General features: G+C 38.1%; 1 long non-coding RNA gene across 27 annotated transcripts in view; it reads left to right on the forward strand.

Annotated features, from left to right (window-relative positions):
• Positions 1-10371: 10371 nt before the first annotated feature.
• The window catches only part of LOC141503543 (uncharacterized), a 266282-nt gene continuing 264995 nt past the window's right edge, over positions 10372-11658 (forward strand). For all 27 annotated transcript variants that reach the window (XR_012472886.1, XR_012472877.1, XR_012472883.1 and 24 more), the window contains exons 1-2: positions 10372-10436; positions 11229-11262. This is a non-coding gene — a long non-coding RNA (uncharacterized LOC141503543). The remainder of the gene's footprint in view (positions 10437-11228; positions 11263-11658) is intronic.

Raw genomic sequence — 11658 nt, forward strand, 5'->3', positions numbered from 1 at the left:
ATAGATTTAGAAAGTTTTCTGAGACACTTAGAGATTGAATAGATGAGTAATAAGGCATGTTTTAATGTTGGCAAAGAATTATGCATAACTATCCCCTTTAATCCTATAAGGTATGTGTTATTATTATCTATAGATAAGGAAAGTGAGGCAGAAAAGAGGTTAAATGACTTGCTTTGTGTCACAAAGCTACTAAGTATCCAAGGCTGGATTTGAACACAAGTCTCCCTTACTCCAAGTCAGTACTATCTCTACTACTGGAATACAAACAAGCAAGGCAGTCCCTGCCCTCAAGTAGCTTACATTTTACTGGAGGACAGTAACAAAATTCTGGGATGGCAGTTTATGTTGGTTCAATCATGAGAATACTAAATCTAACTGAAAATGCAGAGTTCTGTGGAATTTCAAGCAGGCATTTGTTTTAGAAAGATTTTTATTTATTTTGAATTTTATATTTTTCCCCTAATCTTGTTTCCTGACTCCACTGCATGGGATTACTTCCATTAGATCTTAACCCTTGTCACTCTTTTCTACAGGGTAATGACTCAGGGCCGCATTCCTTGCTGCTGAGAAACAATGGGACCTCACTTAAAAAGAAGGACAGAGAGCCAGTGGTGTTTGGTATAGTTGATAGAACCCTGGATTTGGAGAGAGGAATGGCAGATTCAGTCTCTAACTGCAACTATGAGTAAGTCCATAACCTCTCTGAGCTTCAGTTTATTCATTTGTAGAATAGGGATATGTTCTAGAATTTTCTGTCATGATGTAGATGAAAAATCTCTATAGATACAGAGTGCCAGCCCAGTCTTCAACAAAGAGCCAAGCAGTGGGGAAAGTGGATTCTGCTTGTGGAAGTCATTGGAAATTAATCTGAGGAGTTCAAGGTCACTCAGGGTGACTGGACTTGAAATGAGGAGACCTAGCTTTGAATCTTGCTGTTTTTACTTATGGATTATATTGAGCAGGTCAGTTAATTCCACTACCACGAATAAGAGTCTTTCACAGCCAATAATGCATTTTTCTTTCCCAGGCCTCAGTTTCTCTCTCTCTGTAAAGTGAGGAGATTGATCATTTCTAAGGTCTTTTTTATCTCTAAATTCTATGGTTCAAGGATTTGCAATAAAGGAACAACTCAATGAAAACTGTATTTTAGGTAAATAAATCTGGCATTAGGCACACGGTGGGTTAGAAGGAAAGAGAGTCCAGAGGCAGGGAGATCAACTAAGAAAAAATACAGTCTATTTTCAGTGCTTAGAAGAGACCAGGATGCACCTCAGCATTGTTGCTGAACTGTTTATCAGAAAGTGACTAATTTAATTAACAGGACTCTGCTATTTTTTTTGTAAGGTGTTAGCAAATCAGTCTCTATAAATTTCTTGGGAAGTGCTGGAGAAAAGGTATATCTCTCAAGTCTTTGAATCTCTGTTTCCTTGCTGTGAAGTCATCCCAATAAATACACTTGATGGTAAACGACATATGTGGTAAGGTACATTTGTCCCTAGATTGTTTTCCTCTGGGATGGCATTATTACTATTTGTTATTATATTGTGCTTTAGTCATGTGTCTCATTTTGTCCATGACTCATATCCCTGTGATGGAGGCAGTAAATGGAATGAATGATCTTACTAAATATGAGCATAATAGAGATGACCCAAATATAGATTTGTAGTTTACCATTTTCTGGTGTGTGTGGAATTATCAAGGATTATCCAGTAGTGTTGAGAACATACAAAAAGAGACTGATCATAAATTATTATGATTTTTGACCAACTTTGTTTGAGGACCAGCATATCATGTAAGAGAGAAAAAATTCAAAAGTTTGGATTCTACATACATGGCCCTTCAAATTATGAACAAGGAATGAAAATAAGCATGGAATATGAGTAAAGTCAAGTATTCTAGTCTGCCTAGTTTCCAAGCAGCTGAGCATATCTGTGGTAGGCTCGAGACCAAGGAAAATACATTTAAAAAATAATGAAATTTTGTGGATACCTATTTTTATATCACTTACATTTTTCACTATATCCCTCCCCATCCCCTTTATAGGGAGTCATCCTTTATAATGAAAGAGAATAAAATTCAACAAAGTAATCAACACAACAAAAAGACCGCCTTCCTATGTTCTATACCTACCTCTGCAAAGAAGCAGGGGGAAGTATTTTCTCATATCTCTTCTTTGAGGCCAAACCTAGTTTGTATAATTTCATATCATTTAGGTTGGATTGTTTTGTTATTGTTCTTTCCAGTGAAGTTTTTATAAACTATGCATATTATTTTCTGGTTCTATTTACTTGCCTTTTTATCAGTGCATATAAGTCTTCTTATGCTTCTACTAAACTATGCATCTTTGTATTGGGAGTTTTATTGGTGGGGGGGAGTTAATTGCTTGATTGAGGTGGGTTGGTAGTTGTCCTTTGATCTCGAAGAAGACCATGACATCAGGAAGGTGATATCCTGGCTTGTACATAAGATTAAAGTGAGAGGGCGCTGTGCAAAGATGCAGTTCTCACTACCACATGTGAACCCAGTGGCCTGACCTAGTAAGATCAAGATGGTTGGTGATCATTGGAAACCTTGACCTTTTCTTTTTCTTTCTTTTGTTTTTTTTTTTTTTTTTTTTAGGTTTTGGCAAGGCAAACGGGGTTAAGTGGCTTGCCCAAGGCCAGGCACCTAGGCAATTATTAAGTGTCTGAGGTCGGATTTGAACTCAGGTTCTCCTGACTCCAGGGCCGGTGCTCTATCCACTGCGCCACCTAGCTGCCCCCTCTTCATGTACTTTTGAAGAAAACATTAATTACTAGTCTTGACCTTTTAAACTCAGGTCTTTCCTATATCACCCAGGCTCTTTGGCAGGACATTATTATCAGGTGAAAGAGGAACAATAGGGAGAGACAGATTAATGAAAGCAGAAATGCAAACTATTTCTTCTTTTGAGGATTTTTTGTTCATATCCTTTGATAATGACAATAACTAGTGTGTTATGGCACTTCAAGGTTTGTGAAGTACTTTGTGTTTGTTACTATTATACCCATTTTACAGATGAGGAATTTGGGTCTGAGAGAAGTTTAAGTAACTCACACTCAGTTAAATAGCTCATAAGAATCCAAGGTGGGGGGGGGGCAGCTAGGTGGCGCAGTGGATAGAGCACCGGCCCTGGAGTCAGGAATACCTGAGTTCAAATCCGACCTCAGACACTTAATAATTGCCTAACTGCGTGGTCTTGGGCAAGTCACTTAACCCTGTTTGCCTTGCCAAAACCTAAAAAAAAAAAAAAAGAATCCAAGGTAGGATTTGAACTAAGATCTTCCTGACTCCAAGCCCAACACTGCATTGTACCACCAAGCTGCCAACCTTCCTACTTGGGACTAGTTTTCAGTCTTATATAATTTCCCTTTAACTGCATCTCTCTTGGGAACTAGCTTTTGGTCTAATATATACTGAAGGTTTTTGAATATAATCAGGAATGTGATTTTAGTAAGATGCTTTTGGCAGCTGAATAGAGAGGGGAGAGAATGGAAATAGGGAGGGCAATCACAAGGCTGGTACAATTTTCTGGGTGAAAGGAGATGAATCCTTGAATTGGCATAGTGCTTATATGAATGGAGAAAGGGAAGAACTGGAGGGATGTCACGGAGGCAGAATTATCAAGATTTGGCAAAGGATAGGTAGAAGGGAGGGGCTGCGAAAAAGTAAGCCTGACAGATTATTACACAGTTGCCAAGCTATGTGACCACTGCCCTTGACAGAAATGGGGAATGTGAGAGGAGGGGAGGCTTGGGGTGGAGGAGAGGGACATGGTTCAAATAACATAAGAAAGCAGCCAACCTACCCTGTGGGGCTTAGATGATTTACTGTTACTACTGTAAGAAACATTGGACATCTTCTCCTTTTCATGCCTGCTTCCTGCCAACTGGAGTTAGCCTGCAAAGTGTCCGGGGTTGGGTTCAAGATGAGGGCTGGAAGGAAGGGAAAAGGAAGGGAAGGGAAGGGAGCCAAGCTGGGATCCATAACTAATCTACCGATCTACCAATCATCTACCCACCCTTAGCGGAATCAAGATTTTGCTGAACCTCATGTACAGCCATAGATTCAAATATTGAGGTTAACCATTTGTGGTTTAGTTCTTCCTCACATGGGGCCTTGCCTTCGTAGAGTCTTAATGAGTGAAGACAGAGGTGGGGGTGGAGCATCTCAGGAAGGTTTAAGGTTAAGCATTGCATGTTTAATTGTTGTATTTGCACGGCCATCAACTCTCTTCCAGATGTGCAGTTCCAAAAGGGTTTGGCAAACTTGTCAGTCAATTCCAGCTGGTAGCCAAGTCTGGGAGGGGAAGGGGGGTGGGGTATTCACAGCTGAATTGTTTTCCATGAAAAGAAAATTATGTTTTAGACATTCTGATAACCAGTAAGTGCTTTGAATGATCCCAAGCTACTCCCATGTGCCAAAGACCATTTCTAAAAACACAAATGTTCTCTCAGTGATATTATATAGTTGCTAATCTTGGAACAGCAAAATCTCCATGGAATAAAAGTTACAATCAGTCTGTCATTAAGCATTTATTAAATGCCTACTGTGTGCTTGACATTGGGGATATAAAGGAAAGCAAGGGACAGTCCGTACTCTGGAGAAGCTTAGTCTTATTTGGGAGGGAGCTGGGATGGGCAACTCCAGACTCAATGAAAAGCAACATATTTTCAAGAATGACCTATGCCCTAGAAATGCAAGTGAATGGTATGGTCACAAAAAAGAAAGGGGGTTAGTCTTGTAATGATCAATCAATGCACATTTTATTAAGGGCTTACTATGAGTCAGACATTGTGCTAAGTGATATCAATACATGGGAAAAACTGGCTCTGCCCTTTCATTCTAGAAGAGATACAACATGTATACATATAGAGATAGGCACCTGATCTATGATTTTATCGGCATAGGGAACCAGGATGGGCAGACCCCTGTATTAATGGCATCTTCTCTGTGATTTACAGTTACTAGGAGCTGATTAGAGAACAAACAGAGACAAAGTTCAGTTCCCTGAGACATTAAATGAAGATTAAGGTAGTATATGTTAGAGTCAAAATTTGAACTCGGGTCTCCTTACATCCAAGTCCAGCTGGCTATATACACAATCTCTTCATATTCATCTAGATACATACAGGATAAATGCAAAGTTTGTTGTGAGCTCAGGGAAAGCCTTCCATGGGAGACAGTGATTGAACTGAACTTTTAAGAAAACTGAGAATTCTAAAAGGCAGAGGTAAGGAAGTCATTCCTTTCAGGCATGGGAGACAATTTATACAAAGGCATAGAGCCTGGAGATGAAACACTACATGAAGAAATAACAATTCAATAAGTCAGGGTGGATCGTAGTGTCTATGAAGGAGAGTATTGAATAATATGCACAGAAAGGTAAGATTGGAACTTTTCTCCAGCCTGTTTAATTCTAATGCCTTCCCTCTGTGGATTATTTTGAATTTATCCTCTATATAGCTCGAATAGCTATTTGCATGTTGTCTCCCCCGACTTCCCTGTTGACTCCTCCACAGTCTCCCCAAGGAAACTAAACTCCTTGTGAGCAGGCACTATCTTTTGCCTTTCTTTATATTCCCAATGCTTAGCACAGTGCATACCGTAAGCACTTAATAAATGATTTTTGGCTGACGAAAATCATAAAGGATTTTCACAAATATCCAATTGAGGGCTTAAAATTGAATCCTAGTGATGAATTTGAGAACTAGAGTTTCATTGAGCGAGGGAATGATATCCATTTCAGGAACATCATTTTGGCTGCTTCATGGATGATGGATTGGAGAAGAGAGAAACTGGAGGGGGGAGATAAATTAGGAGGCAATAGTGATAGGGAAGGCAACAGATTATGAGCATCTGAACAAGCATGGTGGCCATGTGATTGGATAGGAGCCAGGTTGAGGAGGGAGAGAATGGTCAAGATTAGACAAATGGATGGATTTGGGAGAAGAAGAAGAGGAAGCTTATAGGCAAATAAAGAATTTACAAAAGCTCTGTTGGCAAAAGCAAAGGGTGAGAATGGAGAGAGAGTCAGAGGGCTGTCCAAAGGATTGGAAGAGATGAAATTACATCATTGCATATATGCTATTTTTTACTTTCCAAACATTTGGCCTTAGACATAGTCTCAGGATCTAAGTAGAAAGAGTGCTCCATTTGGAGTCAGGAGATTTGACTTTGATCTAGTAACTAGGAGGTTTGGATCTCTCTCCTGTGTGACCTTGGACAAGTCACATACTCTAAAAGGATGTGATTGGACAAGATGGTTTCTAAGGGTCTTTCTAATTTGATGATCCCATGATAGGGTAGGGGGACCATTTTTAGTAACTGAACACCTAGCATTATTATGGTTGAAAGGAGTTAATATAGCTTCCCAAAGGGCATACTCTTAGGAAGTAATTTACACCCTGAGAAGATCTGGTGTAATAGATGTTAATTTCTTTTGCTTCTATTTTCAGCATCATTAGATATAGGACTTTTTTAAAGCCTCAAAATTGTCAGCTGTGTTTTACTTTTGAAATAGACTGCTCAAAATATTCCTTTAAAAATCATAGCATGTAAATTATGGATTGCATATTATCCTCCATACTTTCTGAGAATTTCTCATCTTCTCATCTAATTGATTTTGGAGAGAGTTCATCTGCACCCAGCACTGTCCCAGTGAGATAAAATCTTAGGATTTGAACTAAATGATTTAAGAGACTTCTGTTATTGAACTATTTACATCTGATTCCTTAGGGAATTATTAAGTATCTCTTTTGAGCTTTATGGGTGGCATTTAAAAATAGAAAAGGTACTTAACTGACAGCGTTTTATTTCTACTCAATACTGTTAGCACAGTTCTTTCTGTATAGTATTACCAGTGTTATTAAAATGATTGAGGGGCTTATTCTCAAATGATTGACAATTCATGTAGGCCACTTTTATGTAACACTATATGGGGCAAAATCATCTTGCAGTTTAACTGCCAACAATTTACATTAATCCGGCCTGCCTCATCAGTATGGGTTATTCACTGCTCTAAAGTGACAGTGATGTGGAGATGAACACTCAGGAAGGTCCAAAAGATAGGGAAGAATTAGGCCAAAGGCCTCGACAGAGCTTGGAAAATAACTCACGAAGAAAGCAACCAACCACTGAAGGATTCAAGAGTTAGTTACCATGGTGTGACCTCTACTTATCTGGAAAATTCAAGGGCTCTCTGACCTCATCATCAGTTTAATGAGAACCTTTGCATAAAAGTGAATTCCTCCTAAAAATTTACCTCCTACTGAGTATCAAAGGGGAAGGAAGGTCTGCCTTTCAAAATGTGTTCATTGTTGAAAGTGCAGAAAAATTGGTTTTTTTTTTTTCTCTTTAAGAGCACAAAATTGTGACAGAGCACTATACAACTGAAATGCTTTTCTGCCTAACCTGAGAAGAAAGAACACAGTGGATCAGAAGACAAAGGAGCTGGAAAAGTGATTTGACAATTGCAGCCAATAGAAATTAATAGCTTGCTTGATAAGGAAGCTACTTCTTTTGAAAGTTCAAGGCTCATCAAAGCAGGAACGTACTATCTTGACCACCATCCAGTACATGGTGGCTGTTCTCAAATGGTGTTAGGCCTATGACTGCTCCTACCAAAATTCTATAAGATGACCATGAATCAGGGAGCTGATGCCATGACATGCAAATGAGATGAATTTAACTGAGTGGATTGCTGTGCTAAGTCACCAGCTTCACTTTCTCCTCCACAGCCATCTGGGTCCGGTGGCCAGATATGAATTATGAACACTGCAGATGGCCTTGAATGTGAGACAATCAGGATTAAAAATCATAACTTGCCAAAGGTCATATAGGTAAGTAAATATCAGAAGCCACATTTGAACTCAGGTCCTCATGACTCCGGGGCCGGTGCTCTGTCCACTGTCCCAATTATTAGACCACTATTGACTGGAACAATCAATTGAAAAGCAGGGTTTGGGGGTGGCTAGGTGGCTCTGTAGACAGAGCACTGGCCCCAGAGTCAGGAGTGCCTGAGTTCAAATGTGGTCTCAGACATTTAATAATTACCTAGCTGTGTGGCCTTGGGCAAGCTGCTTATTTTGCTTTGCAAAAACCTAAAAAAAATGGCCCCTGGGGCAGCTAGGTGGTGCAGTGGATAGAGCACTGGCCCTGGAGTCAGAAGTACCTGAGTTCAAATACAACCTCAGACACTTAATAATTACCTAATTGTGTGACCTTGGGCAAGCCACTTAACCCCATTGCTTTGCAAAAAACACAAACCTAAAAAAATGGATCCCTGAAATTCCATAGGACTGTCCATTTTCAGTCAGACTTTTTACTCTTATGATTGCACCAACATTCTACTGCCATCGCAGAATTCTGTTTTAAATAAGTTTTCAGGTCAAACCTTTGAGTTCAGGGACTGATTTACTCTTCAACTCACAGATGATGGTGATGAAATGGGTTTGATAATGAGGTGCTGGAGGGAGAAAAATAGGAGTGTATTTAATACTTTGTCCTGAAGGAAAACTGATGGGATTCTTCAACTGTAATATTTTATTTTTCTCTAAAAAGGAACTGGGAATATAGGATCAAGTTGAATATTATTCCCTTACCTCGGTTTTCTTTTTTCTGTGTACAAAACATAACTCCTGCTATTCAATTTAATTCAATAACTATGTATTGAGGGCCTACCATGTACAAGATCCTGTTTTATTTTGTGATGCCAGTCCAGCAATTTTCTTTGAGTTGGCAAACAGTCATTGGAGACATTTCCTTTGGTTTGAAACCAAAGGTTGTATTAATGACAGGAAAAAGAGCTGACATAAATATAGTGTGTGAAAACCAGGACTAAGTGCATTAACTGAGGTAACATTGTTATTATGATTTTCCTTTGAAATAAACATTTTCATCCTATTTCTATTTTCTTTGCCATATTGATTTTGAAAAATGGGCTGTATCAGTTGGCACAGCTTGGCCTTTGAGGTGAATCCTAAGATTCTGGATCTTCCAGTGAAAAGTGCATTATGTCATTTCAACTTCATGTGAGATACATCTGTTTTTCCCATTTTTCTGATGAGGAAACTGAAGCTAAAATGCTTTGCAAACTTAAAAGCCCAAGATAATAAAGCCACTTATAAGCAGTTTACATAGAATCCTGGGTTTAGAGGTGGAAGGGACCTTAGAGAGCACATTGTCCAGCCTCCTCATTTTTACAGAGGAGGAAACAGAGGCCCAAGAAAGTTAAATGAGTTGCTTGAAGTCACCCAGCTAATAGTGTTCTGAGTCAGGATTCAAACACAGGTCTTCCTGACTTCAAGTTGCATACCAGGCCGTGCTGTAGCATCCATACTGGATTTGTAAAAGGACAGAAGTAAATGTGGAAATTGGACAACTATTTCATTATGCCAGTGATTTGCCAGCAGGCTAATGAATGAAGGGATTTTTGATCTGTTTCTTTTTAAAGCAATGTGTTATGAATCCTAATGATACCTCAGAGCCCTCTGATCTCTGGCTGTTATACGTTAGTTCTCAGTCCATTTGTGAAATTTGTGGAATCTTACATTTGTTCAGAAAGATCATCTAGAAAGAAAAGAGGGCAATCCTTTTCTCTGTTTTTCCTTTATTTCTTGAAACATTTGTTTGTTTATTGTTGTTAAGCTCTCAGTAAAACAAAATTAAAAAAAAAAGGAAAATAGAAGGCAAAGATAGGATACATCTATCTATAGATTTGGGCACATCATGAATTTATAATCAAATTGAACTTCTCAGTGTCTGGTGCTCAAAAGGACCCCAGAACTCACAAAACCCAGTCTCCACATTTCACACATTAGGGAAACTGTGGCCCTGAAAGGTTAAATGTCTTTTCCAACTTAGTAAGGAGAAGAGTAAAGATTAGAATGTTGCTCTGACCCTAAAACTGTTCAATGGAAATGTCTTTGAGATGATGAATTTGTTTATGGAATAGAGATTGCTGACATTTCCAGCAATGTTGTTACTACTGATAACTACCATCTGGGAAAAATCTATTCCCTAACATTTGCTACTGACACCTTTAGCTTTGAAACAACCTCATTTAGAGCTATTCAGTCACTTTCAGAAAGTTCACAGAATTTGTGAATGAATCTAAGAAGAGGGGTTATTTTTTATTAATTTTATTAATATTTTTATTATTTTTATTAATATTTTATTAATATGTATTTTCATAGAAAAGTTAACTATGCAGTGGGGGGAAAAAAGTATTGGCCTGAGAGTCAGGAGACTTGAATTTTAGACCAAGTTTTATAACTTGCTTTGGCTTTTTTTTCCTCTGCAAAGGTGTTGGTATCTTTGTGATCTCATAGTCTATTGTCATAAAGTTCCAGAGAGTTGCCTAGAGACAGTTATAAACATGCAAGTGTTAGTTGAGAAGGGAAGCTCCTGGGACAAGAGTAAGTTATCTTTTTTTATCTGTAATATTTTAAGTTTTGGGTTTATTGTTATCATAACTCTCACTAGAAGTGACAAATTGGTGTTACATTGATTAGGAATCATTTAATAATGTCGAACTCATATCAGATTACTTGCTGTCATGGGGAGGGGGAAGGGAAGGAAGGAAAGAAGGGAGAAAGATATGGAACGCCAAAGTTTACAAAAATGTTTGTTGAAAACTATCTTTACATGTAATTAGAAAAAATTAAAAGCAACAAAAAGTCTGGGTCACATAATTTGAACTTGCCATTCCCACCCTGACCACTGCGCCACCTGGTCATCCCTATCATTATTATTATTATTATTATTATTATTATTATTATTATTATTGTTGTTGTTGTTGTTATTATTGTTAGTCTTATCATTTTATTTTGTTTTGTTTTGGTTTTTGTTTATTTTCGGGGCAAAGGGGTTGGGGCGGCTTGCCCAGGGTCTCACAACTGGGTGATTGTTGGTTGTCTGGGGTCAGATTTGGGCTCGGGTGCTCCTGACCCCAGGACCGGTGCTCTGTCCACTGTGCCACCTAGTTGCCACTATTATTATTTTTAATTTTAATTTTAATTTTTTTTCTCTTTCCTTTACTTTATTGCTCATGGGGTCTATATTTTTGGGGGGAGGGGGTATTTTGTTTACTCTTAAACAAGAATATTTTAAGAATGTATAAAAATCATTTGTACAAAAATAAAATAAATATAATTAAAAAATAAAATAAAGGGTTTAAATTGTTCAAGGACATCCATTTTTTTTTCCAGTAATGGACCATAAGAATCAGAAGTTCATATTGGGGTAAGTTATACAGAGTATACTAAGTTTAGATCACTTTATGTTTACAAAAGGCTTTAAAAATATTATCTTGTTCAATCCTCAGAACAACCTAAAGTGTCAACCTAATGTTATCCCTTCTTATGGATAGGGAAATTAAAGTTAGGAGAGGTTAATTGATTTTCCCAAGGTCATACAGCTAATAAGTATCTGATGTGGGATTTGAACTCAGTTCTCCTGATTTCAGATCCATTACTCTATGTATTATATCACTTAGATGCTTTAAAACTTTTACCATTACTACCTGATCCAAGGCTACCATCTTGGGCAGGCAGTCCATTCAAAAATAGGCAAAGTCCACCATCCCACTATTTAGGTGTGAATATGAGCTAATTAGGTAAAAATTACTCAAAAGTATTT

Source organism: Macrotis lagotis, chromosome X (assembly GCF_037893015.1).
Source record: "Macrotis lagotis isolate mMagLag1 chromosome X, bilby.v1.9.chrom.fasta, whole genome shotgun sequence".
In the NCBI taxonomy this organism is placed as follows: domain Eukaryota; kingdom Metazoa; phylum Chordata; class Mammalia; order Peramelemorphia; family Peramelidae; genus Macrotis; species Macrotis lagotis.